The sequence below is a fragment of the Strix aluco genome, chromosome 2 (genome assembly GCF_031877795.1).
Source record: "Strix aluco isolate bStrAlu1 chromosome 2, bStrAlu1.hap1, whole genome shotgun sequence".
NCBI classification, from domain to species: Eukaryota; Metazoa; Chordata; class Aves; order Strigiformes; family Strigidae; genus Strix; species Strix aluco.
The window spans coordinates 996,788-1,019,550 of record NC_133932.1 but is presented as its reverse complement, the minus strand read 5'-3'; the positions used below and the strand labels follow the sequence as shown (position 1 = coordinate 1,019,550).

The 22,763-nt window shown below is 44.6% G+C and overlaps 1 protein-coding gene across 8 annotated transcripts in view; it reads left to right on the top strand.

The window, feature by feature from the left end:
- The window catches only part of ST3GAL6 (ST3 beta-galactoside alpha-2,3-sialyltransferase 6), an 82,686-nt gene that overhangs the window by 29,394 nt on the left and 30,529 nt on the right, over nucleotides 1-22,763 (top strand). For 4 of the 8 annotated variants that reach the window (XM_074807468.1, XM_074807458.1, XM_074807451.1 and 1 more), the window contains one exon: nucleotides 6,084-7,192. The gene's annotated coding sequence lies outside the window, so the exon portion shown is untranslated. Of the gene's footprint in view, nucleotides 1-5,801; nucleotides 7,193-8,426; nucleotides 8,576-22,763 lie in introns of those variants that run through there. The other 4 variants (XM_074807441.1, XM_074807487.1, XM_074807495.1 and 1 more) reach the window with 4 other exon arrangements.

Here is a 22,763-nt window from a genome sequence, read left to right as displayed (position 1 = left end):
TATTATTAGAAGCGTTTGTTTCCCAAATAGTACCTGGGAAGTTAAAGTTGACCATGGCACAATTCCCAGTAGTGTTTCTATAATAACATTTCAGTGACAGACCTCTTCTTGCACCATTATATTTTAGCTGCAGACAAGAAAGGCCAGGTTTCAGTGAGGTGTCCAAACCAAAACCAACCATCCCCCAAAAAACAAAGGCTGTGAGCAGGTGGTCTGGGCTGCTGGAAGTGGAGCTTCCTGTTCACATACAATGGGGAATTTTATGATGAATTGAATGATGATGAGTTAAATGACAGATGGCTTATTTTTTAATAAATTGCAAAGATCACTTGATGTTTTCCACTTGTCTGGTTGAAATGTTAAACATTGAAATAGAAGGAGTATTGTACTAAGATTGCAAATGTCTTGGATATTGGCCTGTTGGTTATATTCGCATGGGTCAGGTCTGGCTCCCATTTGGAACAGGAGCAGATCAGTAAAAAAGTAAAGTCCTCTCCATGAGCTATTCCTCTCCCTCGTTAGAGACCAAGCCAGCCTTTTCTGCTGTAGGGCTGCTCTGTTGAGCCTTGAGTGCCATGAAGGAAGGGTTCCCTCTCCTGTGCCACCAAGCCCCATTTTGTGTGGGTACTTACTGGATTCTTCCAACCTGTTGCAAGTGTCCGTTTGGCCTGTAGCAATGGTCATTACCTGGCAGAAGTTGTAAGTGGGTAAGTCAGTCATGGGAAGAAATGCATTTAAAAGTTTCCCAGCTTTTGTACCTACATCCAACATTTTGAGTGCAGCTTGAACTCGTAAATGTAAGAAACATGCAAAGCTCTCTTTGTCTCAGCCCGTGTCTGTCTCATTGAAATGAGCCTGCTGTTCACGTATGACAAGGCTTCTAGTAGCTTCTGGCATACCATTCCTGACTTACAGTGGCTCACCTGGCCTTCCAACCCTCCTTCTTGGAGTCTAATCACAGCTATTTGTATCACTCTTATAGCCCTGTTTTGTGTCCTGTCTTGCTACATCATATTTTCAAGCACAGACCCAATCTGAAGATTGGAAGAAAAACTCTGCACCTGTTCCCAGATCTTTGGCTGCTGCAAACCAGTAAAGGAATCTAGGACAGTTGTCACTGGCCAAAGAAGCAGTGAAGAAAACAGCTGCTGAAAGTTTGATGTTGAAAGGTTATATATCTGAGAGCTGCAGTGGCTGCCTTAGCCTTGTAATAATGACTCAGCTGTGCAGGTGAAGCCAGCAGGACACAGGACAGAAACTTGGGGGTCTAGAGGCCAGAATGATAGGCTGTGCAGGGGGGAGCCAGTGGGAAAAACAGGGAGCTCTCTTTCATAAAATGCGCAGAGAAAGAAGCTGGGCATTAAGCTGTGCTTAAAATGGCAAAGGCATCTCACATGCGGGCCTCTTGTTGGAAAGGAGACAAGGAGCAGTGAGTCCTGGCATGGTACTGTAGGAACAACAGAGCTATCATAAAAGGACAGGTATTTCATCTTCCAAAAGAAGTTTATGTCAGTCATATGAGCACACGAGGTGGAGTGGGTAGGGACCCAAAGCCACAGGTTCAAGGACGACTTGTTCTCCCCGAGCTTAGAGCCCGTCTGCATTTGGCACCAGCACTGTGACTGCAGAGGAAGGTCTCCCACCACCCTGCCAGCCCCTGGCTTTTTTCTCTCTCCTGTGCTCCACCTTCTCCCAGTCCTCCCTTGTACCAGATGCCACAGCCAGGCCCTCTGTGAGCAGCAGTCCAGTGTGTGCCCGCGAGCTACAGGGAGGGGGCTGCCACCTCCCTGTCAGATGGGTGGGAGGACTGGATCTTGAGAGGTTTGTCTCCTGCCAGGGGAGGAGGCATCAGCTCTTGTTCCTTTTCCCTGAGGGGAGGGCTGCTTTCAGTGCTGTGAAACTCCAGTTTGGGTTATACGTAGAGGTGGAGTCACGCCAGTATACTGGCGTCCATTGGAAGGGTAGGGGGGACAAGTGGGAAACTTAAATCTTGAGTTCCACATGACAGTGTAGTTTAATGGAAACAAGGTAACGAGTGGAGGGGAGGAATCTGCGGTTTAGCGTTGCTCTTGACCTGGTAAAAACCACTAGCTCCTCAGGACACACTTTCCATAATTTTGCAAACCTTTTCCCTTTCTCCTGCCTGCTCTTTTGCTCGCAATGCTCTTCAAGTGGGTGTGTTTTGACCTATTTCCTCCTCTGCTCATGTCTAGTGAAGCACAAGGATGTTTAGTGCCTATTGGATAATGTCTTTCTTTATGGGTTTGCAGATGCTCTTATGTATAGATACACGCCCTGAGGGCTTCACTTCGGTTGGCAAATAGGCTTCCTAATGTGCTCACCACTTCGGACTCTATTGGATTGGGTGGCAGGGAGGCTGTCTCAGCCTACCTGGGTTTACCTCCGTGACGTTTCTTGCCATCCTATGTTTTGTTTGCTTGTGTCATCTCTCCTAGACAGAGTACAGGAGCGCTGCGCAGCCCAGGGCAAGAGAAAGCACTCTGCACGTCCCAAAAAAAGCAGTCCCTAGGGACCATGAGAGCAATCACAGCTTAATGTAGTACTTTGGTTGACCAGGTCTTGAAAAAGTGATCTCAAACTAGGTGGGGGTTGCATGCTGTGAACTCATGACAAATGCTGTGGGTTCTGAGGAGACATCCTGTAGCAACTAACCAGATTTTTTTTAAAGCTCCTGGGACAGGCTTTAGCAAGTTCCCTCCTGGCAAAAAGTGTCTGGAAGAAATATCATGCAACCACAAATCGGTGACTAAAGGAGCTACGTGAGGACTGGTGCTTACTACAGCTTGAGTGGTCAGTGCAGTGCAGAGCAGTCCCTAGCATATGGGGCGAGGGCGCTGAGAGAAACTCTATGAAACAGAGTTGTGCTGAGACAGGTTTTGGAGCTTGGTAGCAGAGATTTGGGCATGTAGGGGACTTGGGGCTGTTCTCACGGTACGACAGAAGAGTAGGATCTATGATGGGAGGTAGTAAAGCTAGAAAATGAGTGGAGAAGGGATGTTGTGACAGTCTGCATTTCTATAAATGCATTCATCTCCTAAAGTAATTAATAAAGGGGGACAGTTCTGTTGCATTTTAATTCTAGGCCCAGAGGTGCATGCACAGAGCCTGATTACTAACCTTGCTCATTGGATTGCCGGGAAGGAAATCACTGTCATGATGCTGCAACTTTCCATCCTGTTTATTCCATGTTCTCCAGTTTTGCTTTTCCCATGTTCAACAGTTTTTTCCTTCCATTTCCTGTAATTTTTATCCTTGTTTTTCTCTGGTTTTGCAAGCTGAAGTAGAGTCTGGTTGCAATATTTTCTTAGTTTAGTAGTGACTAGGGAACCACATATTTTCTCCTGGAACTTAAATAAGACTCCATTTCATTTGGATTTATTGTAGTTATTGCTTTGCATTTAAAGGTTTCTGTGGCTTTTATGTTTGGTTTGGGGAGAGGTTTGTGTCTCAGGAGAGTTGATTTTGAACTGAAATAGAAAAAAAAAATGTTGACTTTTTGGTCACATGCATTGTTTTTGCTTGTGGGAGCATTCATTTGACTTCCTGCTAGTCATCCTTTTCTGAAGCATTTTGAAGGCTACTCATTGTTATCAAATCATTGCTGATACCATTTGTGTGCAATAGACTATATCTCAGAAAAGTAACTCCCTATACTTTCATTGGTGTTGCAGATTAGTTATTAACTTCTTGCTTGTGCAGATCATTTTGAAAACACCTAGAAACAAAAATTTTTTTGTACTCTACTAATTGTTCAAATTACCATTTGAATCCTTGAATTGAGTTTGACGTATTTAGATGACAACAAACACCAGCTTTCATTCTGTTGCTGGTCTTGGACAGTTACAGTTGCCAGAAGAAACTGAAGTGAAATTACATTATTACAAATTAGATTATTACATTACTTGACCAATGTAGTTAGAATTTGGGATTTTGCAGTATATTCCAGATAGAGACGTATTCAGGTATCTTAGATAGAACTCTCTGTATTTCTTACACACACTGCCTTTAATGCAAGGGAGTGAAACAGAGCAACAGGTCCTCTGTTCACAGCACTACATCTTCTATGGTCTTTGGCTGCAGATGAGAATGCTTAGCTCTTCCTAGAGTTAGATGACTTGTGTAAGACCCCCAGAAAACTGACAAGCCCATAACTTCCATCCAGCTGTAAAATCAAGTGATTTCTTCTAAGTCATCCCATGGTAGGACCATAGGAACATTGCATGTCTAACTAGCTTCAGAGGTGCGTCGGTAACTCGAGTTGGCCTCTCTGAGCCAGGGGCTCAGTCCTGCTAACAGCACGTTCCTGTTCTTTGCCGCGATGTTTTTCAGCCTGCCTCAAGATCCACGTTAGGCTGGTACCAATACCCAGGTTAGCTAGTGTGAAATGAGCTCATGCCCATGAACTCATGCACAAAAGATGCAGCTGCAGCACACGCATCCTGTCTGGAACAGAGGCAGGAACAGCATCCATTTCCTCAAGATTTCCTACGCTCCTCTGTGGTGAATAGTCCCGGCATCTTGTTCTGTAAAAATCTGGCATATCCCAAGAGTAAATCCATCCTGTATCCTAAATAAAGGCGAGGCCTTGCACAATCAAGCAAGACCAGAACAAAATAATGCTGGACTATGTAATTTAAGACTGTCATGAAATGTATGAGCAAGGGGACTGAAGTCACATAACCCATCTTCTGGTATTTCCTAACTTCTGGCTCCTTCAATTGTGCAACCTTAAGAATTTTAATTTTGTGCCTATAGTACTTAGGTGAATTGAAGGGTAAGGACAGAAGAGATGAGAGCTAATAGGGAAAAGATAGAGCAGAGTTAAACTCATTTTAGAAGGCAGATAATTTAGCTATATACTTTGAAGCAGCTTGGTTTTGTAAAGGCCAGGATGTGAAGGGTGATGATCTGAGTAACCTCATGGGAGAAGGGACAAAAGTAGGAAGGTATTTTCGGCTCAAGGCAAGACCTATTACAAAGGACTGAACTTTGGTTCCCAGCCCAGAACACACTGAAAGCCATCTCAGCAGGCTACAGAGTGGGATAGTCCCTTAAGGATAAACAAAATTTCCCTGATTTTAGTCTGTTATTTTTATTACATGTACATATAGGTTGTATAAATCTGCTGCTGAGGACAGACTCCACCTCTGGTCCTTCCCAGCAATAGCCACCAAAAAACCTAGCAGCTGCTCTTCCAATAAAGGAAGCATCTTGTTCTGATACAATGCTAAAAAGATACTGCAAGCTCCCTGAGGCATCGTGTAGAGAAGTTTCGGGACAGAAGTGGTCAGGATCATAACGTTTGAAACAGGACAATTAAGTTATTAACACCCCGTCAGATTTCTTCTAGCACAATATACTGCTCTGGGCAAAATACAACATCGATGCAGCACACGATTCCAGACAATGACTTCCTTTTTTTTTTCCCAACCTTTATCACTGACAGAATTACTTATTTTTTTTTCAAGTAGCACTGCCCAGACCCGCGCGGAGAGAAGATTTTCTAGGAGCCCCGCGGCTCTCTCCGGCGTGGGTCACACGAGGTGGGGGCTTCATTTTGCCCCCGGCAGCAGCCCTTGAGGGGGGTGAGGTACTCGGGAAGGGGAGAGTCCTGCAGCTGGAAGAACCGCTGAGGCTTTCAGCTTGCTTGGCTTCCCCCAGCCCCCAGCCAGGGCACAATCGGTTTGTTAATTAGCTGGTAATTCCCGGCGGCTGAGGAGGTGCTGGCGAGGCTGGAAAGGCTCATGCAGGGCGGGGGCCGCTCGCTGCCCCCCGCTTTGCGGGGCTGTCAGGGCGGGCGTGGAGCGGGAAGGCGCCGGCCCAGGGGAGGAGGAGGAGGAGGAGGAGGAGGAACAGTGGCTGCGGCTCCAGCTGCAAGTCAGCCAGAGAAGATACGCTCATTGCTGGGGGGAAGACGGAGCAGCGCTTTAGTTTTCTTGACGTGAGCCTCTCCTCCCCCTGGAAGGCTTTGGTATAAATCGAGGAGGAATTTCAGCAGATTCCAGCCAACTAACATCTCATGTAAGCACTGAACGTGCTGCCTTTTACGTTTTCTCTTGCAGATAAGGCTCAGCTGAAACAAGCTCTCCTCTCCACCCGTTATCGTGAACCCCAGCGTGCGGGAATAAGGCTGGAGCTCCCCAGAGGCTGCCAACAACAGCCTGGACGGCCCTTGCTAAGAAGCGATAAATTCTGTCCTCTGCTGGTTTAAGTATCTGCTCCGTTGGCAACCGGTAAGTGATTACCCCCGCATTAGAAAACGTAAACCCTGTGAACTGTGGCATAGCTTGAGAGGATCTTGCGGATGGTGCCTGAACCCGTCCGTCCGGGTACGCTGGCAGTGCTCGATCCCGAGTCTGCCGGCGTTTCTGCCCTGAGACATCTTCTCGCCACGCTCTTGCGTTATTTCGGACGGGAAAGCTTCCCGCTAACTCCTGTGGGGTCTGTGCATGCTTTCAGTTTTACAAGCTGCCGCAGCTGAGCGCGGATGGCAGCAGCTGCCCGCACCGCCGCTGTTCCCTGCACTGCCCATATCCAACGGCAGACCGGCTGTGCGACACCTCAGCGCGCTCCTCGGCGAAAGCGTTCAAGGAATTAATTGAATTTCCAGAGGGATGGAGCCTGCCTCTACAAGCCTCCTTTGAAGAGAACACAATTTTAATCGGCTTGAGAGCTGCTGAGATGTCCCAGATCTTTCCCAGAGGTTCCTGGGAACTTCCTGCTAAAAATTACCGGGCGTTACCGGTGGGGACCCGGTTACCGGTGGGGATGAGCCTGACAGAAGCTGCAGCGGCGCCGCCCGGGTTGCCGGCGGCATTCGGAGGCGCTTGATGCCGCAGGCCGGCGGCCGGTGCTGGGGCCGGCCGGCGCCGGGGGAGAGGCCGGGCTGAGGCGCGGCCCGGGGCCGGGTCTCGCTCCCGGCCGGAGAAGGCCCCCCGGGGGGGGCGCTCCCCAGCGGGTGGCGGGGGCAGCCGCCGGGAGGAAGCCAGGTAGGCGGTGAGGGAAGGGGCCGTCCCCGTTCCCCCGGCGGCCCCTGCGGGGCGGGGGCAGCCGCCCGCCTCTCCCCGGCCTCCCGCAAGCAGCCCCGCTCCCGAGCCGGGGCGGCAGGCGGACACGAGCCGGGCCGCCCCCGGGCCGTTTGCCGCCGCCTCCTCGGGGCCCCCCGCCGACGGTGAGTTCAGCCGGGGGGTGTCGGTGAGTTCAGCGCGGGGGGGGGGGGATGAGGGCGGCCCCGCGCAGGGGGAGCCTCTCGGCAGAGCTGGCGGCGGCCGGCAACGGTCCGTAAATAAAATTTGAGGGGGGAATTCATGGCTCCGGCGAAGCTGCTCGGGTCTGGCCGTCCCCCGGCGTTGCCATGGCTGCCGGCGGGCAGGTTCCGATGAAGGCTGCCTTTCCGCGGGGTACCGACGGGAGGGACTGCCCCTTGGGAGCGCCGAAGGCCTGGGGGAAGGAACAATGGCTCTGTGGGTAGGCTCTGCCTTAAGCTATGCAAATCCATTACTTGTAGCGTAGGGAAGAAACGAACCCTGGAAGTTTTATGTTCTCCGCATTTTTTTTTTTTTAAAGTCTTTGGATTATTATTTGGCTGCGAGGGCGGCGTTTCTATTTTAGCTATTGCAAGCTGTGAGATCAGTCCTGCTGTCCTTTCTGAAAACCTCCAGTGAGACGAAGAGCTGATCTACTGGGATTTGTGGCTGTTGCGCTCCTGTTACCCAAGTGAAACTTTTCTGTCCAGGTTTCTTCAGTCTTTGCCTGTCTCTTCTTCACCCGCTTTATGCCGAGCTGTTCTTACATACAGCGTGGTTGCAAAAGAAAGGACGAACTTTGTGATGGCATGAGATTACTTGTTTTAACCTGGCAAGTCTGTTGCAGCTGAACTGTGTAAAAATGTTATACATAAAGATATATAACTTCTATTGTAGAGAATGCCATACTAGACTGGTCACTCCTAAACTTAAAAAAACTAAATTCAGGGTGGGCTTAAAGGAAAAAGAAATGTGTGTGGAGTGAGGCTTCCTACCCATCTGTTTCTGGACATATTCCTAACTGATTTGGTCACAGAAGTGATATTTCTGAAACTAAAATAACTTTGCTTCCATATGTAAGATTGCACCAGCTGTACCCTTGTTTTTCTTCCCACCTACATGAAATAAATCTACAGATCTTTCTTTCCAGCTTGTTGCAGTACCTGCTTCTTTAGCATGTCTGTCTTTCCGCTGAACTGAATCAGTCAATTAAGTTACTCTTTAAGCTTAGAGCTGTTTGTTAAAGCAGCAGTATTAAAGGTGGGTAAATCCTGTGGTCTCCCTGAGGGTCATCGTGGCTGTAGGGGACTTCTGCTTGTGGGATGTAAGAATCATCCCCTGAGAACTCCCAGTGCCCAAATACCCTCTTTTCAAAATCAGGAGGAAAATTTCTCTGCGGAAGCAATTGCCTGTTGGGGAAGCGCCCATGGGAGCAGCTGCGGAGTGTGTAGGCAGGACAGCAAAACCTGGAAGCTGGTGGGAAGATAACAAGTGCCTGGGACCTAACTTGTAAAGAAGTGTGGAAATAGGTGAGTTGTGGTGTTTTGGCTAGACAAGGTGATTGGTGAGGTGTTACTTTGATATGCACCCTGTGCTCTTCTCCTTTGCCACCTCCTCAGACCTTGGAAACCTTACAAGCAGAGGCAGTTTTAGAGGATTTTGGATGATTGGTTTCTTTCCCGTGTGATCATTTTTGGATAGAAGGTGGCAGGGAGTGGGAATAGTATTTCTTACGATAGCTTCTTTGTGCCATTAATGCTTTTATCCCAGTCTTGTTTTCATTGTTAGTTTCTGGGCACGCCATGATTAGTGCCTTTCAGTAAAGGTTTGATCCATCCTCCCAAGACAGGCTTGGGAAAGTTCTCATAAACCTGCTTTGGCTGATTTGTGGTTTTCTGCTCCTTGCGTATTGCTTCACATGCCGCTGGGGGTTCAGGTATTTTGGCCTGGAAGAGAATGCAGTCAGATGGGTCGTTTGAAGATACAACTTGCAAGACCCCTGTGAATCTCCATGAGGCAGTCCATGCCATTGACTCCAAGAGGCTTGTGAGGAAAGGCTTTCATTTTTTTTCTCCCATGGCATAGCTTGAGCTGTAGCACAGGATCTTTGTTTGTCTTTGTACCTTAACATTAAGGTTATTTTACTTATAAGCATGAAAGGTTGTTTTTACCGTGTGTTATATGAGATACTCTGCTGTGGTTCCCTAGTTAAGTGCGTTTTAGGAACAGTCTCAAGATAACTTGAAGTATCACTTTTCATAGATATCTTTCCTTACAGATGCTTGCACTGCTTTAGCTAAATCTGTTGAAATGTGCACTGTGCAATTAAGAGGAGTTTAATTTATCAAACTTGCAGCAACTCATTTGTCATTCATTTGAATAATTTGTTCATCAATTTTTCTAGCCTTATAGAGACACTAGTAAATTATATTGGGAAGTTAATTTATGGGGTGACTGAGTGTACAGGGTTTTTTCTTTTTCAGAGTCTCTATTTTCTACCATCTGTTTACTCAGAAGACCAAGAGCTTTGTAGCAGAAAAAAAACCCTGAACTTCCCCATTAATCCACTTTCTTCTACTTCCAGTTTTGCTACGTTACTTATGACTACTTCTGTTCCTATTCATAGTCTTCAAGGGAAATGAAATAAAACTTCTTTATTTTATTACTTGGCATGTGAACTTCTCGAAGTGTGAAATCTTTCTTTCATCCTCCTGCTCTACGGAAAAACCTAAAACCTCAGTTTTTCTTGATGTGTATTGAGGTCGGAAGGAACATGCGATGTGCAAGCTGTTTCCTTTGCGAGTCACCTTTCAGTATGAATTTGCTCTCACTTTGCAGCTCAGTGTATTAATCGCCGGTATCAGTAGCTGCTATTTGTACAGAAAGGTTAAAAAGCTGGAAAGTGATGGGCAGCATTAGCTAGTGTGTGCTATGAAGCAAAAATAGGGAACATGTGGCTTGCACGTGGTATCGCTACCTTTTGAAAAATGCATTGAACAAATGCAGGTGCAGAATGTGGTAAAATACTGTAGTGCTTCTTTCTATGTGCTGTACCTATCATCTTAAAACATCATGTCCTTTTAAAGTTCATTTTGTTTGGGTGGGGTGGCTCTTCAGTGTTCAAAGTCGGTCGTTCTTTGGTCTTGATGGCAAAAGTGAAGCTGTGACATCTCAAGAGGAAGACCCTTTACAGCACTGCAACAGAGTGAGCAAATTTTAAGTGTCCCCCAGATAATACCCAAAGTTTGCTTGTAACTGTTGTGTGTTGCCTCTGCCCCCAGCCCCGGCAGCAGCAGTAAAGCTGGAGTACATTGTGCTAGAGCTGTTCTTTACATTCCAGCATCCGTGGGGAGCCAGGAGGAGCAAGGCAAAAACTTGAATAGCCCCTGCTTGCCCTGGCTGGGAAGGGAAGGCTTGAAAACTGGGAGCCACAAAGCTGATGCTCCCTCCTGTTAGGGGGGCAGGAATGGAATAATCAAGAAACTGGTTTAAAGAGCAGACAGGAATGAAGTGAAGTTCAGACTTAACCATTGAAGTTGTTCTTAACATCTGTTGATTTATAGTCCGTTCCCCTGGCAGCAATATTGCTTTCTTTTGGGCCACTAGTTAGTAGGAAACTTCATATGTGAGGTGGGTGGCTAGCAGTCTTAGATTTCCACAGACTCTTCAACTGACACTTAAAAAAACAGTTTCTAGCCCTTTGAGCACAGGTCAGAAAGACTAAAATAAGGATCAGCTGCTGCAGGGCTCAGAAAAGCTCTTTGTTAGGCTGGATCTGCAGACTGACACTTCTGCAGCGCAGTGGTGGCCGGCTGCTGCTTTCCTTCGTTGCTGCTTTTCAGAGTCCTGTGGCCAGCAGTGAAATGAGAGTGGTGTGAAGAGCATGTCATCAGCTTACCCTGAGCCTTAGCAGAGGTAGGCAGGGGAAATATGCACATGTAGTGGCCATTTAATAGTCAATACAGAATGTGTGTGTGTATAAAATACAAATGATATCGCTTGTAGGATGGAGGAGGAGGAGTCCCTTTCCCAGGGTAAGAAAGGAATTGAAGTTGTGGTTTTGCCATTATCTCTTTTTTTCTCTTTTCCAATGTAGTTGTTGGTTTATGTAGCTCCCTCCTGGGCAGCGAAGTTTTGCGAGCCGTGTTGTGCTGACACAGTTTTTTGGCTAAACGATGACCTGTGTGGGGGAAATGATCTGTTTAGGGAAAGCAGCGTACAAGCACCCCTAGCATAACACAAGGGTCAGTGCAGGGAAAGAACTTGCGGGTTTTCCTCCCTGCAATGAGGAGAGACAAAGGTGCTTGCTGCTTAAGAGCTGTTGCTGCTGAATGAAAGCACCACCTTGTTCATCTTTTGGCAGTCAAAATGGATACTTCCCATTTCTTTGAAGTTCTTGAACCTGCCTACCTCCTCCACCAGTGTCACATCTGAGCACCCGGGAAACACTATCACCTTGATCTTCACAGTGCTTCAGGTAGTCTGAAGGCAGTGTGTGGGACTGAAACCAGGAGGAGGGTTAGTGGCGTAGATACCCTGTGGGGTTTGTTTGAACAGAACACTTGCACAAGATTAAATGGAGCCATAATATTAAATCGACTTGATGAAGCGCCAGAGCAAGTTAGGATTTGTCCGTATTGGTGAATGCGTACAAGGCTTGCTAGCATGTGGCAGCTAGTCTTGATCGTGCCCCTGTGTAGACAAGTTACTGCCTTCTCATTTGGTTAGCTGGGAAAAGCCTGGTTTTTGCTGGAAACAGTTAAGGGAAAACTACAGCTAGCTCTGCTTGCCCAAATGTTTTGCAATATTTAATGAAACAGGGTGACTGTTACTTGCCTCAGCTGAGAATCTCGAAGGCTATATAAGCCTATCCTTCCCTCCCCAATTTGGTAACCACCCGTGGCAGTTTTAATTCCCCATTCTCAAAAAGTCAGGGGCCTCAGGACTGTGTCAGTGAAGCGCCCCGTGGTTCAGCAGCTCTGATGTAGCAGTGCCACTTCAGTCTCCTTTGGTGGGTTTCCTGTCCTTTTTTCTGCCCTGGTTCCCAAGTGCAGACATTGGCAAGTCCATAAAAGGATGCTAAAAGGAGTAGGCAGGGATGTTATCCTCCGTACTAAACAATTGTAGGTGCTGCGAGGGGGATGTGTGGACAAGGGGAACGAACCACAAAATGTCCACAACATGCTGTCCCTCAATAGCATCTCCCTCTGTCGCTGCTGGAGACAGACTAGTGGGCTGGATGGACATGGGTCTGACATAGCAGACTGTTCTCGTGCCTGTGTTGCTCACCTTGTGCAGTGGAGCACAGGCCAGGTGTGTAAACTGGGTTTGAAGTAGCCAGATGGATAAAATACTGGTCAGTGTAAATACCATTTGTACAGTTCCTCAAGATTGACTGCCTTTTCTTACAAAACATGTTAAGGAAATGCTGTTACTTCGTTTTCACTGGAGCAATTGGAATGGAATAGCTATTTTCATTCGTTCTTCTGTGCTAATGGCACGCCATAATTTATTTTCAGCTTGGGACATTGGTTCTTAGATGGCTTAGCCTCAAACCTTAGGTTTTATATTAGTTTAGAGATTTCTAATCTAAATTGAGAATGTTGTTCAGAGCTTTTTGGAAGGAACAGTGAAGTGAAATAGAATATGCATCTCATTCTTCAGATTTCACAGAGAATTGTTCCTATAATAAATACTGGCTGGTGTCAGAGTGACTTTTTTTGAAGCTGGGTGTCTGAAGTCAGCCAGCACTATCTGTTAGGTGACTGGAAAGGATATTTAAAACGTTTAATTTCAGGCAACTGCTTTGGGAAATTTGGATGCTTATATGTTTGTGCAAGGCTTTTCAAAATTTTAGCTTTTTTTTTTTTTGTAATGGGCAGAGGCTCTTACATTAGCTGGGCCACACAACTGTGTGACAAGCAGATGTAATGAAACCAGGTCTCTGATGTCTTTCTCCATGTAAACTTTCTGATCTTTAATGAAAGATGAGCTTATAGGGTTTCTTTGTTCTACCCAGCTGCCTGTTTATTTTTGCAAAACTTGAGGTCTCGAACGCATTAAGTTCCTAATCTCCTGTCAAATTTGACTGAAATTAGCCAAAGGGGTTCACAGTTCTGTAGGGAAGGAAAGAAAGGGCACGCACCCATGCATATAGGCTGTGATTGCATAAATCTCATTTCATGCTAAGAACACATGCGATGTAACAGAACAAAAAGCCTTTTACTGCATTTCATGCTCTAATGGCATTCTGCGTCATCTGTGGCATGAATAGCAATCTGATAGGACATGGTGATGCTGGAGACTGAGCTGGATTTGGTGTGTTCACATTAAAAAGGAAGAGACGTCAGTAGGCAACACTGGGTCCTGCTTACGCTGTCTCTTGCTCTGGAGCACTTTCAGTTTTATGCTGAACTAAATACCAGACTTTGTTTTATCCCCGCTGCAGCGTGGGCCGGTTTGGTTCTGGAAGAGCAGATCTGTGCCACAGAAGTCATCCATCGCCCTGCTGTGACTCCCGGGGAGGTGAGCCCGGTGGTGTCCCAGGGCTTACCCCATCACTCTCTTACCTTCAGGGAGATACTCGCACATACAGCCTGACCAAATCCAACGCTCAGCAAAGATTGGGTAGAGGAGGGCAGCTAATCTATTTAAAAATGCTACAGTCCTGAAGAAACTCCCATTCATTTTGCTGTAGCCTTGAAGGGCTGTTGAAACTGAGAATTGAACAGCAAAAATAGACACTCTGTTTCACTTACAGCAATCCAGACTTGGCTTAGAAAGTAACAAACTGGTGGAGGAGCTGAGGACGTGCAGCAGAAGGTGCTGAGTGAAGCCGTGGGTGCAGCGGGGTGCGTGTGGGCAGCCTGCCCTGGCAGGAAGGCTGCCCGCTGCCCGCACGCTGCCTGGCTCGGAGCTGGGCTCCGAGGCATTTTAGCCACTACAGGGCAACCCCAGCAGTAGGGCTGTGAGACTGTGAAAGGGAATCTTTCATGTGGGTGGGTGGGGTGAAACGCACCTTTGACTCCCCTCAGTTTTAGGGGTGACTGTCCTTTTAAAAAAAAAACAACAAAAACCAACCAAAAAACAACCAACCAACTGAAAGAACCCTCAGAACAGTGATACATCAATTTTCAGTTTTGGGGAGGAAATGGGTTGTGTTTAACCTTTAGGGAGGATTGAGGTCTAAAAGTCCTAAATGGGCGTCTCTATGTAGCACTGAGAAAAGCATATAAGCTTTCCCAGCATTCCCTACTGACTAATTTAGGCAGCTTTCCTCCCAGACAGATGGCAATTGAAGATTACCATCAGAGATGATTAGCTTTCCTCTGGTATAGGTAAGGAAACTTACGGTGCAAAATTCAGGGCTAACAACTCTACTATGGGATGAATACCCACTAAAAGTTAGCACTGCAACATGGGCTGTTGTAGTGTTGTTTTATAGCTCTGTATACACAGAAATATGTAAACGAACTTGTGCCAACTTTTCCATACGGAGCTGAGTTCCCTTACAGCAACTGACAGTTGCTCTGTGAAGAATTCCAATTCTGGTTTTATGTCTTTTAGCCAGCTACTTTGTCCTGGGTTTTTATTGTGAATTTGGTTTCATCTTTGTATAAGGAAACACACAATTACTGATACTCTGCTCAAGTCAGATATACCTACGTCTTTGTTCCCCTTGGAAAACTCATTACCTTACAAATAATTTCTTTTTTTTTTTTTTAAACATGGACTTATTGGCAACCTTTCCCATGCAGAAAAGATGTCAGTTAGGACTTTACGTGCTGTGTTAAATGTTCCTCAGGACTACGTTTTTCAACTATGCTATGTATCTCATAGCTCTCAAAATTCTCAGGATCAGTGCTGTTTGGATATTCAAGGTGGTAGTTTTTCCAGTATTCACATTTAAGAAATGAAACAAAACACTAAAAGCCTTTAGGGGATCAGATACAGGCTCTGCTACAACCTGTACAACAGTTCTGTGTTAGCTCAAAAACATTTTATGTCCACAAAACATTCTCATAGTTGTGAAGTTGCTCATTAGAGCTTTTCTTATGGTTTGTTTTTGTTGTTGTTATTGTAAATAATATTTTTGAGCTGTAGTGCTAAGAAAACAAAGCTACATATAAAGCAGGCTTTTGAAAGTAGCCTTAATATGTACAATATTCGAGCTTTTCCGGTTTGGCACTGTCAGATTGGGTTTATTTTCTTATAATAGTTAGCAGTTAAGGTGTGTATTATGATTAATTTTCAAGATCCAAAGGCAATGTGAATGTATTCATTGCAATGCTGAATTGAGAGCACTGGAATTGTAAGTTAGTAATGTTATCAGAGAAGCTGCTCACACTTAATGTCCTGCAGCTTTCTCCTGAGCTGGCAGGATCGCTGCCCTGGGAAACTTCCAGGACTTAGTAGTACTGTGGGGTAAGTGCTACCACTTATCTTCATTTTCTTCCCTCCCTGAATTAATTTAGCTTCACACTTTTCACTGACTTGTTTTGCTGCATTCCTGAGAGTCCCAGAGCTCTCCGTTGCAGTAGATTGACTCGCAGAATCTGTTGTTGGGGTAAATTCCTTCTCAAACAGCTGGGGGTTTTGGTTTTTCGGTGGGTTTGGTCTTTTGTTGGTTTTTTTGGTGGTGTTTTGTTTTTTTTTTTTTTTTCCCAGCAGTTGAGGCAAGATAGGGAGCAACACAGCAGAAATCAGTGAACTTAATAGGTTTGGGGTTCTGACTACGGACGTGCTTTGCATGTTATTTAAATAAAAATTTAAACCATTCAGTTTTGTATGCTGGTAGTATGTTCACACCTTCTTGCTGGGCCTCTTAATTCACACAAACCTGCACCATGTAACATGTTGCTTTTTAAAATATGAGGGCTAAAAATTCTGTTGAAAAATCCTGTGGCATCAGATGATGGCTGGCTGTGCATATTTGGACTTAATTATGACTGGGGCTTGCAAATGCCACTGTGAAAACTAGTCATACAGAAAGCAGCTGTGTCTCTTCAGGGACAGATTCTGACACCAGTACAGATCAGGATTTATACTATTATGATTAAGTGAGAAATTACTCTGATTTATTTGGGACTTTCTGTTGATGTAGATGGGGAGCATTTCATTCTCCAGATGCTGGTAGTGAAGGAAGTAAATCAGCTCTCTCAGTTATCTTTTTTCTTTTCAAAAAAACCCAAACCAAACATTCCCTCTACCCTTGGGAGCCCTCATTTTGCTTGTGAATGTGGTTGGGTCTTTTTTTTTTTTGTGATTTGTTTTAGCCTAGGGTTGAGATTATTCTTTATTTTCCCCAAGCTGACTGGTAGATGAGTTTTGTAATTCCCAGCTATTTTTGTGAGAGCTGAGGTTAAATCACTAGCTCCAAATCAGCCAGAGCTGGATGTTTTAGATATCCTAGGCATTATTAGAAGACAAAGTGTGCCTTGTTTGAAGGTGAACTTAATGCTGTAGTGAATGTACACGTGTAATACAGATAAAATTCTCTGGTTGGGCCTTTATTTAGATTGATCATGGTTTCTAGGGGAAAAAGATGGTGAGCTGTTGTGATTTGTAACTGAGCTGGTTTGAAACCTGACTAATCTGGGTATTTCCAGCCTTTTCTCTTTACACTTTTTTCCATCTTTTCTCACTGGGAAACCTAAGAAGGATTGTTTGTTTGACCTCAAGCCTCTGACTCTCCAGGCACTCATGGACAAAGAACAGTGGGTGTGAATGAGTAACTGATGTTGTAGTGGGATATATATATATATATTTATTAATAATTTTCTGTTTTCTCAAGCATTGTGTAGTATCTGTGGTTTTTGTTGTTTAAAAGGAGGTGAAGAAGCAAACTAACTCAAAACCATGATGCTCTATTCCTTCAGAAAGAGCAGCTCAGGTTGACATTAACTTTTTCAGTTATGCAAATGAAGGTATGAGGAGAAAATGTCTTGAACTCTGACCCCCAGAACATGTTGCATGGCTTGTTTATATTCCAGTCTTTCTGGAAGAAGAGCTGAAGGGAGAGGGGAAACATAGGCTGAGAAGGAGCAGTGTTGTCACCACGGTATGCAGGAGTTGCTGCATGGATTTATAGTACTCATTCTCTGTATTTTGTTCTATCATGTGTTATACTGACACGTATGATGTGTAATATATAAATAGCAGCCTAGCTTAGGCTGGCTAAAGCTTTAAAGGTTAATCTGGGAGAGTACAACAGGGCTGGAAGAAATCTTTCAGCTATGGCTGAAATTTGTGATTTTTTTTTTTTTTTTTTAAGGTGTAGTTAGAGCTGGATTTGTGGTGTTTGCTTTGATTAAAACTTTGGGAGTTGAGGAAGCAGAGCTATCTGTGCTCAGCTCATACCTGTTTTGGACTTTGCATGCACAGGTTACCTTTTGACCAACCACAAAGTAGTTGTTTTTGCACTGCACTGCATCTCTGTGGCTGCTGGGCATGGCTGTAACTAGCTGGTCTCTGTTCAAGTGTGCTGGAGTAGGAAGAAAAAAAAAAAAAAGCGTGTGCTGAGGGGAGGCCTTGTGGAGGGACAGGATGGGGAAAGCATAAGGAAATGTCTGTTCCCAACCTCTGTGCACCTTTGCATAAATTGACCACTTCTTCCAGTCCTCATCTCGAGGCACAAAAGCAGAGAAGAAGCTGAGGCTGTGGACTTGATCTTATTCTTGATCATAATTATAGGCAAGGTTTTTGGAAATCTGTAGTGATTAGAAAGCACCAGTTAGATGAGAATTCAATGGTTGTTATTTTTCTTCTTCGCTTCAAAGCCGCAAGCTGGATTTAGATATAGTCAGGGCTGACTTTTAAACTCAAGTTAGCAGTGTTTAACCGCTACAAAAAGCGTGTCCATTGTTGGAATGAGCCCCAAGCCATTTTGGAACTTAGGGAGTATTGTTTTCTATCTTGGAGGGGAAAAATAATTAAAACCAACATTCACTAGCTGAGAAATATCAAACCAGCTATCTCTTTTACACCTGCAGTTTTAATTGTGTGTCTACACCATGCAGTGGAGCATGCTGTCACCTTGAGCTGGTGCCAGGGATCCACATTACACTGAGCCAAAATATTAGCTCGACTCTCAAGGGTGACATAACAACCCTGTGATAGCCCCAAGCTGGAGGTAACATGTCTGCCTCCCAGCAGGCCTAATTAACTCAGCACCAGACAGTTGTGCCGAATACTGCTCCTATTTGAGGGCCATTTCAGCGATACCTAATGCCTGTGTTCCATTGTGTTTTGCTCCTCAGGATTTTCTGGCAGGATGCACTGGCTGATGCTTTGTACTCCTGTTTTTCATCCGTGGAGCTAGTATTTGGTGTCAGTATAAGTGACATTAAATTTTGCACTGGTAGGCCCCAAAGCGGTATCTCTGTGAAACAATGCACATCATTGATCACGCTGCCTCTGAGAACAGGATCACAGCAGTTTTTTGCAGCCAAGAGGGGACTGTTTCAGTAAGCTTTAAAAAGCTTGTAGTAACTTGACCTAGGCCTGTACACATGTCTTCTTGCTATCCAAGAAACAGTCCGATGAGTGCATGCAACCTCTCTTTTTCTCAGGCCTTTTCATTTTTTTCTGTTCCTGCTCCCGCTGTTGGGCGTGTGTAAAAGCTACTGTGTGCTCAGGCAGAGGGAGGGAAGAGGAGCGGAAAAGAAGTTACACCGCTGAACAGATGATACTGCACTAGATAAAAAGGAAGTGAGAACAAGAGAGTCAGCATGGTGATAAGACTGTAAGAGTGAGTCGGGACCTGTAGATCTTCTGCAGCTTTTGCCAAACTCTCCCTATTGATGGCATGTCTTCCTGGAAGGCTGCAAGCTCATGTTTTTCAGATCTTGCCTGAAATGTTGAAGGGCTTAGTTTTGGCTAGAACAAGCCACCATACCTGATTTCTTCCATTTGGAGGTGGTAGTGGGGCTGGAGGTGAAGGTTTGGAGGGGTGTAGGTGCTGTGTTGCTGTTATGCCCAAGGCACAGAGATAAACTGTTTGTTCCTGGGCCTGCCTGGAACCTTGTGGAAGGGAGCTTAACCTCCCTCTTCTACCAGCTGTCCTGTCTAGGTAAACTAGGATTGCAGGGGGTGAAAATACAATAGACTTGACTGGACTTGGATTCTTTATCAGTACCTTTTAGCCAAAGGGTATGCCTGCATGGAAAGAGTTTCTGAGTTTCTGAGTAGGACTGGAGAGTCACATGAGGGAAAGTCATGCAGAGATCTCCTTGAAGATTTTGGACAGAAGCGAACTGAAATGGCGTTTGTCAATGAAAAATATTAAGTTGCTTTTCCTCCTTGCTTGACCCCGTTGGCAGGCATGTTCTGGTGAGGAGCAAAGTACTGGTGTCTTTCATTATAGACAGAAATGGAATAAAATAATCATGAATTGTCCACAAAGTCATAAATGTATCGCTGTCTCTTATGGTGCAGAATAGGTTTCGCAATTAGCAAGATGATGAAAGGGAGGAGGCAAGCACTTAGGCCCTACACCCAATCTATTACCTCTTGCAGCCTGTCCTGAATTAGTGTGCAGCCATGCAAAAGGTCAGAGGTGGACACAGCTCCAGTCTGTCTCTCCCCAGTAGGTTAATGTCAGTAGAGGCTGCATTTCTGGCGGTAGTAGCTTAATGAAGAACAAGGGTTGGCTGAATCGACTGAACATTGCTACTACTGTGATTTAGTAAAATCTACTGGACATCATTGCTTGCTGTTGAGTACTTGGAGAAAATACGATCTTGCTATTTCTTTTCAGGTCTTCTGCCATAGTTGGAGAAAGGGGAAATTGAGGGGAAACCTTGGAAAGCTTCCTTAACAAAGAGAAGCTGTCTCTGGAGGAAGACTGTCTTGTGTCACAGTTATCAGGATGCTGTGGAAGTAAATGGTTGGTTCTGTATGCTCTTGGAGGGGAAGAAGTCTCTAGATCTCACAGTCAGCAAACTCTTCCTCTACCGCTTATTCCCTCATTGTTGAAAGAGATTAGGGCAGAAAGAGCCAGAAAATGTCAGATTATAGGTGTGGTGTGATGATGGAAGTCTCCAATGACATTTTGACACAGTAAAACTTTAGTTTTTTGGTGTCATGGTTTGTGCAGGCCTTCAAGAACAGGAATAACTGCTTGGTTTTGTGTGGGGTGGGGCAGGTTAGCAAGAATCTTTTCCCATTAAGATGCTGTTAAACTTACCACTTCAAAACCAAGTCACTGTTGTTGGAGAGTTAGAAACGTAGTTCTAACTGAGGGCTGCTTTGCTAGGATAATCCGATATATCTACCTTCCTTATTTAAACTTAATATTTCTGGGGACTTCTGTTTCTTAATAAACTAAAATCATAAAAGAGCATTGGAAATGATGAAAAAATTTAAGGAGTGTGTGAGGGAAGGCACTAGACTGACTCAGCCACTTCAGTACCGTTAGGACTCTGCTGCAGTGCTATTGCATCGTCCTCTACAGCGCTTCCTTGCTGAAGAGGGGGTAAATTAATGAACTATGCCCGTACTTAGAGCAAGTACCGGAAGAGTTAATGATGAATAGTGTATAGATTTGGCAGAAGAAATATGTAGATATGTGCCATAATGTGCTCATGTTTTGGCAGCTGAACTTGAGACAAATGATGACATGAGAAAACTCCCTTCTTGGTTGTCCTTTTGCTGTGTGGTTCCACCGGGCATGCCCTACATCCTGACCGAAAGGAAGCAGTGCTGCAGGACTGGGGATCACAAGCAAGCCCACAAAACACTGACTACATCTTAAAAATCCTGATGTTTCTTTTTAAACTTTTTCGTAGGCTTTTATCTGCTTCTTCCGCTGTCTCTTTAAATTTTAAGGTCCGCTCAAAGCACATTCTCAAGCTCACTTCCCTTCCTCCCCCACAACTACAAGGTCTGGGAATTTGAGGTTTGAGTGAGCTGAAATTTTCCTGCTGTCAGTTAATTGCAGCAGCAAGAAGTTAAACTGTCACAAGACTAGGTATGGAGCTAAGATTGTTTTAAGATGAATAATATTTAATTTAGTAACTACTTTTAAATTAAATATTTATTAACTGTTTAGTAATAGTCAAAGGTGCTTTACAAAAAAATAAGTAGGACAGATTAAAAAGCCTCCTGCCTTGTATTATTAATTTTAAGCAAGAAAGCAGAAAGAAGGCTTGCAAGTGCTATGAAGAAAAGCAATTGTAGTGTGGTCATGTGATTGCCCAGCCCAATGGCTGTAGTTTCCCATGTGATTATTTGGTGGCATGGCTGCATCAACTGCATGTGTAAGTTGAAAGATAAACAGAGGCTGTGAGATAGTGGCTCTTATCAGATGCCACACTTACTGAAGTAGCAGAATAATGACTAATTGTAAGTAAAGGTGCAGCTCTGACAAGGATGTTGGTTCCCCACTTCCACCAAGGGAACAAAAGCCCCTGGGCTTATATAGCTAATTTCTCATATACCCAAATGTATTGGGTATATGGCTGGGGTGGAGCCATCTGTCCACAGGAGATGCAGGCTGATCTCCCAATACCGTAACAGAGTCTGTCTTATCTAATTCTGTAATTGTAGGTCTGCCTTGGCGGGGGTGGGAAGTTGAACAGTGGAAGTTAGCTTAGATTCCTATTAAAAAATGCTCATCAATCTTTTTACAACACTTATGCATCCCGTTGCTTGTTTACTTGCAGAAGATTAACCAGCTAACAGTGTGAATATCAGGCATTGGCTGCTGGGTTCCTCACCCCTTTCATTGTGTGGATCACTGTAGGCCTTTTAGAAAGAGGAGAGAATTGGGTTAGTTGAGTTCCAGCTTTGTCCTCCTTGTTTTGCTCAACCTGACTGACCTGGACCTAAGGGCACCGTGACCTCTGTCAGTCAGGTTGAGAGGCTTAAATCAAGATGCTGGGTCTTGTGTTATGGTAAATAAGCTGGAATAGGACTGTCATTTTACATGTGAACTGTGTCTTCTCAATTGCCTTTTTTCTTATATCTCTGACTATGGGAATTTTCTAGTGCGGTATTTGCATTGAAGGAGTTTGTTTTCCTTTGATTAACTTTCTATAACACTAAGCTATTTTAAATAGGGAGGGAGAGCTGGAAAATGCTGTCACTGTTAAAAATACACCCAGAATAATTTCTACTGTAAACAAGGTAATGGTTCTGTTTACTAAACCAGGTTAACAAAGTCTTCACTAAAAAGACCATCTTTCTTGACTACAGAACTTTCTCTTCAAAGCACTGAATGATGCCAGGCACTGGGGGATGGGATGCTGAGAAGACACTCCTATAATTAAAGACCATTTTATGTTCCTAAGAGCTAAGTACACCCTTAATGATGCTCCATTCTCAGGTGTGTGCCAGGCTGAATGTCCTACATAAGATACTGAAAGCTGTTACAGATTCCTTATGATCCTGTTTGAAGAACAATGTTGACTTATATTCTCTTGTTTTAATTACATTTTTGCAGGCTATACTAATTACCTTTGTAAATACAAACAGAACATTTTTTTCTCTGTGAATAATACTGTTATGAATTGGGGTTTTTTTTAAGACTGTTTATAGGCAGCTTTGCCTTGTCTTTTCTCTGTAACTTCATTGGACTCTTCAGCAAGGTTCTCTTTTACACTGAAGTTAGCAAAATCAGCGAGTCAATCAGTGTTAATTTAGCAGCTTCAGATAAAGAGCTAATTAGTTATGTTCTGTTGTTTAACTGAAGTTTGCATTGATTGAATTAAGGGAGTG